The sequence below is a fragment of the Pimephales promelas genome, chromosome 23 (assembly GCF_988280905.1).
Source record: "Pimephales promelas chromosome 23, fPimPro1.hap1.1, whole genome shotgun sequence".
NCBI classification, from domain to species: domain Eukaryota; kingdom Metazoa; phylum Chordata; class Actinopteri; order Cypriniformes; family Leuciscidae; genus Pimephales; species Pimephales promelas.
The window spans coordinates 8,799,413-8,807,456 of NC_142791.1; the positions used below are offsets into that span (position 1 = coordinate 8,799,413).

At 40.2% G+C, this 8,044-nt stretch overlaps 1 protein-coding gene across 2 annotated transcripts in view; it reads right to left on the reverse strand.

Annotated features, from left to right (window-relative positions):
- Positions 1-6,845, reverse strand: part of kdm6bb (lysine (K)-specific demethylase 6B, b) — a 29,292-nt gene extending 22,447 nt beyond the window's left edge. Inside the window, exons 1-2 of one of the 2 annotated variants that reach the window (XM_039675638.2) lie at positions 6,601-6,845; positions 5,895-6,126 (exon numbers count right to left, since the gene is read on the reverse strand). The gene's annotated coding sequence lies outside the window, so the exon portion shown is untranslated. Of the gene's footprint in view, positions 1-3,137; positions 3,282-5,894; positions 6,127-6,600 lie in introns of those variants that run through there. The other variant, XM_039675640.2, reaches the window with a different exon arrangement.
- Between the last annotated feature and the right edge of the window lie 1,199 nt (positions 6,846-8,044).

Consider the following 8,044-nt stretch of genomic DNA (forward strand, 5'->3'; position numbering starts at 1 on the left):
TTCTCCTGCGTGTTGTAGGCATTGGCAAATACTATGAATCGTAAATATGAAGAGAACACCGCATTGGAAATTCTGAATCACCTGTGGTGTGTTTGTAGTGAACAGTTCAAACTGGATGACCACAAACACAATGTTTTAGGGTGAAATTTAGGTGAAAAGCTGAAAGAAACCATTCTGTCCGTTCCGCGGTCCGTTCAATCTTCCAAAACTGTGTACAGGTAAGCAAGCTGCTGCGATAATGTTCTATATAATACTGTTTAAAGAGTAGACAAAGTACGATACAATTTTACAATAGCCGTTTTGTTAATAACCCTCTGTCAATCGGACTGTTCCTGAGCAGGGATACAAAAATGCAGAAGTACAATCTGTAGTTTCCACGAAAGCCCTGGAGCTGTCAAATGTCAATTGCTCGACTTTTGCTGACATTTAAACGTGAATTTCTTGGCCGCATAACACAGAGAAAAAGTAAACATTGTTTATTTACATACCACTGGCATTGTAACAATACAAAGTGTGTCGAAAATCACTTTAAGAAACCAACATGTGTATTATAGATGCATATTACAGTCATATGGACTTTTGACACATTCATCTCTGATTGATAAATTGTAACAATGAAACAAGCATTTTCTGTAAAGTTTGAAACAATATGTATTGCGAAGAGCGCTATACAAATAAACTTGATTTGTTTATACAAATAAAGCCTTAAGCCTAGTTCACACTACGTGATTTTAAGCCCGATTTAAGCCCGATTTGCAAATCGTTGAGTCGCCGACAAGTCAGGGTGTTATCGCGTGCAAATCGCGGGCGATTAGCAGACGATTAACGCTCGCCAATCCGTTAGTGTGAAAGAGCCAACAACGCATCAAAGACAGCTCGCAGACACCTCGCAGACAGGTCGCCGAGCTCAGAAAAATATCTAGCATGCTAGATATCTCGAGCAGTCGCGCGACTCAATCTCAGTGATGTCATGAGTACAGCCAATCATAGCAACGCATGGGTTGAGGACACCAGGTAAATCTTACTTTTTCTTTTTTGCATTTTTTTTTCTCAGAGCAGATCGTCGAGCAAACAGTGTGCAGCACTAGTTTCTGTCTGACGTCCATATTCGCGTGTTGTGTTCTTCTCTGCAGTTTCGCGTCATTTCTGGTTCGTTTTATTGCGTGGTTTTTCGTGACAAAACATGGTTTCTAGACCAGATAGAATCGTGTTGTTGTCAACTCGTTATTTGTTTGATTATTTTCAGGATTTAGACCGTACTATAGTACTGAAACAGCTCTCATTGAGTCACAAATGATATGCTCTTATCATCCGATCGTGGCTGTATCTCTGTGTAGTGCGTTGTTAACTCGTGTAGTGAGTTACCTCCTGTTGTGGATCAATCACGTTGTGTTGCGTGGTGTGAACAGCTAAACAACTTGAACACTCATGATTTCACTGAGAGCAAGTCATGTAGTGTGAACTGCACAGTTCAGCCCGACATTTTAAAATCATGTAGTGTGAACTAGGCATTAGCTAACAATATTTGAATTGGATTAAATTACAAGTTTGATATAAGATGGTCAGAAGTCTGAAATCAGACTGTTAATGTTAGACAGGAGATAGATGTTTGAGATTAGACTGCTGAAATTGAAATTTGCAGACCAGACTGTTAAAGTTTCAGATAGTAAATTTGTGTTGAGGCTGCTGAGATCAGACTGCTGTCTAATCTGGGAGTTACTTGGCAACTTGACAGTAAACCCTTCCTGCCTCAGCAAGTACCTCTTGTCTTTGTCAGAAGTCCTGAAGCAGATACGACACAGGGTAGAGCTACCGTACACAGCTAGGTGAAGAGCTCCAAAACGATGGTGGTCCAGAAATTACAGTTTCCTCAGAACCACAGATTCCCATATGAGGTCTTGAAGTGCTTGGATTGGCAAAACTTTTAAGATGTTTCCAAAACCAAGTTTCCTTCACTCCCAAACCATAATAACCACCACCACTGCGACTCGCACAGCTGGACCACCGTGGTCCAAACCAGAACTAAGCATAATGTTTCAATCTACTGCTGAGCTGTAAAAGGTGCACAGTACGCATGAGAAGATTAAAACAGGATGGTTTGTGTTTATGTTTTGAGAGTGTTACAATTACATATTTGCACATTTTTCTGCTTATATTTAGCACGAGACTATGCACTTCTTGTAGTAACAATCCTCCAAAGGCTTCAGGGGACGCTTCGTAACTATGCGAGGACAAACAAATCTGGTTGTGCTTTAACAGGCAAACTCTCTAGCTGACTCAAGTATCCAAGATGCCCTCACAAACAATTAATTCTGCAATTACACACTTCCTGTTTCTGTGTTTGAACCCTTTTCTAGGTTCATTTCTGTGTACAAGGTTACAAGACACAACGGATCTCATTTAACTGACATCACGGTTTCATTCATTACAGCTCTACTAAATGACTCGGGTTAAGTTTCTATTTTTGGAAGGATATTTCAGAAGCTCACAGTTGTCTGTCGGTGGTAAAGCTCTGGTGAATGTAGGTCACTATGTGGAGATAACTATGGCACGTGAGCCATTAAGCCCCCTGCAGGACTGTGCATACAATAGCCTTCCAATGCGTTTTTATTGTGGAAACGTTTACAGTGAACTGAGAATTGTTTCTAAGTAAACAGTAATTTCAAGAGCCATACTTTCTTAATGAGTTGACATGCATGACAGGGGATGCCGTTTTGTAAAAAAAAAAAAAAGAAGTTTTTTTCTTATATGAAGAAAATTAGCATGCCATTTGGATAGCAATATCATGATGGCATTTATTTCATTGCACGGAACCAGAGAGCCAATGTAAGCGATACCAGTAACTACAGTTGCCGGCGATGATGTGAGCCGAAGCAATGCATTTGTAATGCTACCACATACACACATACATGCACACACACACACTGCTGTCAGAATAATGAATGACTGCTTTAGTGCTGATCAGTGTGTATGTAATACAACCATTACCATACAATAGATTTACCTATATAGAACTGCATGCACATACTAATTTGCACCAACCCCCCCCCCAAAAAAAAAAAAAAAAACATGCATGTAGCCCTAACTATACTGAGATGTTTTGAATAATGGTCTTTTCTTTTAAATCTCCAGCTTACCTCCGCTTCTCTCCCCTTTTTCTCCTCCCTTTTATTTCAAAGCAATTCCAAACCTTTCTTCTCCCTTCCTCTCCTACTCGAGTCAATCCTGTTGCCTCTGCTCCCCACTTCTCTCCTCCCTCTTTCCCCTCTCCTTTCCTCTCTCCGAATTTCACAGCAGACTCATGCACGTGCACAGCCTGGGGGCAGGGCCATTGCTTGCTGTTCCTGCACTCAGCTGTCAATCACATCTTCTCAGCCAATCAGAAGAGAGCAGTCTGTGTCAGTCAAGGGATACCAGCGAATATGAGCCCTGGAGGTGGGAAATTTGTGGAAAAAAAATCTGGGAGAGAGAGTGTGTCTGCCATGTATGTGTGTGTTTTGGAACAAGGCCAACACACTATGTGCTATTTTTAAACCCCACAAGGGTGGCAAAAGACTCCATTTTCTGAAAGAATCGGGCATATTTCAAAGCCTTGAAAGTATCTATATGCTCAATTAAAGAAATATGAAATCGTCATGGGATAATTATGGTCTCTGATGGTATTTTGATGGAACTGTCTCTAGACGCGGAGGTGGATGGGCTTCCTAGTTGCTATTGAGTTTTAAATAGACCAAAAGGCTGCAATTCTGAGCTAAACGTAATACTGATCCATATACCATCATCAGGTTGTTGCTATGTGGTTGCTAGGGTAATGTTTGGGCGTTCTAGGTGATTGCTTACCAATCCAAATCAAGAGAGTTCACCACAAGCCTCTGTGATAGACTATTCCCATGCAACAATAAGGCTTTGGTTGCTTGTTCAATGTAAGTTTATTGCATTAGGTGAAAGGAGATGATAGGCACTGGATGATGAGTGAGAGGAGCAAAAGAAAGAAAGGGATATGATAGGATAGAAAAGGAATAGGATATGAAATGCAAAGAATATGGCAGGACAGAACTGGAAAAAAAATGAGAACAACAATATGAATAAGAATAAGAAATGCAAGAGAGTTGATAGGACAGGACAGGATAAAACAGGATAGGACAGAACAGGAATGGTAGGGAAGAATAGGAAAGGATGGGCCAGAAGAGGGATAGGAGAGACACAGTACAGCAGGAAATGCAAATGATATGATAGGACAGAATAGGAAAGAGTGTGCATAGGATAGGATAGGAAAGAGTGTTAATATGATAGGTTTGGACTGGATATTAAACAATACGAAAGAATAGAATAGGACAGGATAGGATATGGATAGAACAGGGCAGGGTGAACAGGAATGAATAGAATAGGATAGGAAAGGAAATAATAGGAAAGAATAAGAATGTGAATGGGATAGGATATGATATGATAGGATAGGGAAATAATAGGATATGTTATAATATATGACATGATATGAAAAGGAATGAAAGAATAGGAATAGGATGGGTTGATAGGATCCGATAGGATAGGACAGAATCCTATCGAAGAACAAGAGAGGTGAATAGATGATATAAGAAAATAGTGGTGAGGAAAATATATAGAAGAACCGAGCATTCCTGAAAATGTTTGGTTACAGCTGGGTAGACCCACAGCCTCTGACTGAGACTGAGGCAGTGAGGCAGCGCGAGAAAGGAGGAGGGGGTCTTGCCTACGTGACTTTCTGTGCATAGCACCCACGTACCCCATCTGCCCTGTCCCCATCCTTTTAAATAAGGAGAGAAGGACAGTGTTCACGGTGAGTACAAACACTATTTGATGAACAGACAGAGACGGTTCGTCACAGAAACACACAGCTAGAGCATAAGATATAAGACAGATTCCTGTCTAACTGCCCATAGCAACAGCTCCAGTGCTGCTCAGTCTCCATTGGGCGAGGGAGCCGGCAGCATGATATACCAATGTCGGCACGCCAGCCAATCAGACGCTCTGTCTGGCTGATCTGGATTCCAAGCTCACCATGGTTACAGAACTACACACTTGAGCCAGTCAAACATGGAATTCTGACATCCATGAACCATATGTGACCGCTGACTCCATGCAAAGAGAAAAACCAGAAGATGTCATAAATCAACACTGTTTATGTGTTCATGGTAGTGCAAGGACACACAGAAGACAGACTCATACTGGACAGTGGTGCATAAAATAGCTTATTGGAATTCCACTGATGCTACAGAGCCATAAAAGATGAATCTAGTTTTGAGTAGCAGTGTGTGGTATTTGTGGTTCTGAATTATCATTCCAACTAAATCTGGAGAAGCTTGCATGTGCAAAAGCTGACGGCACAAAATAGGGAGTTGCATTCTGAGCATTTCTGCTATGGTATTCTGACTGATTTTGGTCTTGTGTCCTTTTGCAATGCATTTCTATGGGATTTTGCTTGCATTATTGAAACAAAATGAAAATCACGAGGCCAATCACACCTTTCATTAACATAATTCACTATTTAAGGTCATGTCATTCATGTCTGTAGCACAAAACAAACTTTATGTGTTATGGGTTTGATGAGATCCATAAAATCATCAAATTAAAGATTTTTTTAATTGGGTGGGACAATGCAAAAATAATCAATTTCAATTTCATTCACCTTTTTCTTTAATAATAAGAAATCAGTTGCAATCTAACAATTTGTGTCAGGATAAATAAAAAAATTAGATAAAAACAAGATGAAAACCCATAACCTATATGAGAACTAGCTCTCTGCTTGAGAACAGCCTTGTTTGAACATGCTACACACATGAAATATGATGCTCAGTGTCATCATCTTTCAACCTTGATGAAGCCATGATTATTGGTCAGGAGAGAGTTTAAAGACCCACCTCTTCTCCATAATGATTGGCTCTCTGTGCTGTTCATCGTCTCAGTTCAATCAGGAAGAAGCTCCTTACAAACTGGTACCAATGGCACATTTCTACAGGCTGAAGATGCATCGGCATAACTGACACCATTTTCCATCCCACTGCAGGGATGAAGGAAAAATCCCAGCTGATTGACATCTCTGCATATGATGATGATGATGATGATGATGAGAGAGTTGAATTTTAAGTTCACCTAAAACACAAGACATTTAAAAAAGCTTTCTTTTAAACTCCAAATTCATCACAAGTCTGTGTACACAGTAGGCTACTTAATATATCCCCCTTTCTTCTATAAACTAGACCAATGTAGTAAATGTGACCAGATGTCAGATTGCCTGAGATAGCAGATCGATCTCAATTCTAAATATTAGACATTTTCAATACAATAGACAATCAGCAAATAATAAACAAACACTAACAAAATGGGTGTAAATGAGTGTGTTAAAGGGAGGTTACATGCACCCATGCAAGCTTAGATATTTATATTCAAACAATGCCATCTAGTGGTGTGTTATAGAAATACAAAAGAGACGCACAAGTGACGAACATTAAAACACAATCTTATGAGTGTGACTCTGGACTGGCTTACTCATTCTAATATCTAAAAAGTAGCATAACAAACTCGTTCTCATAACCCAGCTATATTTAAATATAATCATCATTTTACCTGCGGAATGAATGGAAATCGATCTTTCCCGATATGAGCGACCGATGAAGTGTTGCGCAGTTCTAATTCATTCAGGAATGCCCCATAGAGTCTTCCTCCACCTGTAACGCCACCATCTATACATGTACCATCCATCTGAGCTTTAATGCTGCTGATGAGCCAAGAGTAGAGGACTTGTTACTCACAGCTGCGTTACTTGGGATGAGCGGTGGTTGAGCCACGAGTGACGTCAGCGCAATTCATCCCACGCGCTGGAGTGTCACTTTGGGCTCGTGATAGGAAGAGCGTGCGCGTGTATCACACGTTTTTTTAAATAACATTTTTTTTATGTAGACTATTTTTAGTAAGAAATAGCTATCTCCACTGCAAGCGCAGTTTTAGTAGCTTATGAATCAATACCAGAAAAATGCATAACTGTTGTTATTGTTATTTAGTTGTTGTAATTGTTATTTAGAATTTATTGTCTGGTTTTGCCTGCCTTGTACATAAAAAATGACAGACAAAGATTTGGACAATGATAAAATAAAGTCTGCTTGAATTTCTGGATATTTTGTTGTCCTCTATATATTGGAAAACGATAAGTTAGCAAAAAAAAGTAATAATGTTAATGATGTTAATAGTTAATAATGTTTTAGCTAAATTGTTGTTGATTCAACAATGTTGAGGTTGTTCAGTAATTCATCCCTGCACTTGTCCTAAAATAACACTTATTTGTGAATAATGCACACTTTTTTGTGTTATATACCTACTGTGCATTCCAATGTAGTGGCCAAAGGCATAGGTTTTAAACTGACCGCTATATGTAAGTCGTCCGTGGCGTAAAGCCGCAAAATCAAGGCCCTGCCCTCACTCTCGCTGAATCAATCTCAAGCACGCCCCTGCACTTTTCAGTGGCCTTTGTCTGCTCCGTTCCTCTCCAATGAATCATGATGTCTGCTGATTGCAGTACCTTGTTAAAGCAGCACTATGTAACTTTTTCAACCTTTATAATATTTTTCCAAAACCCTGGAGATGGTACATCGACTTACAATAGGTTGAATGACAGGTACTAGAGCCTTGCGCGGGACTGTTTTCTTCATCCTGCTCCCATCCATGCCCGCCAGATTTCTGACCATTACCGCCCGCTCCCGCAACGTATGTGTTACACTCCCGCCCGCTCCCGCAATATGCATGTCCAGTCCCGCAAAACTCTGATCTAACCCCGAATTGAATCCCGTACAATAATAGAGATGCATAAGTTTGTGTGTTCTCCCGTCTCGCAGGAAGAAACACGTATTTGTATTGCTATTATTCGAATTGAATGAAGTGAATGAACTTTATTGTCACTTGGTCAAAAGTACTAGCGAAATTGGCCATTAACCTGTCCACACAAACATACCCCTTTCACACAGCGCATTGATCCCGGGAAATTGCCGGGAAATTGCCAGAACGCCTTCTGTGTGAA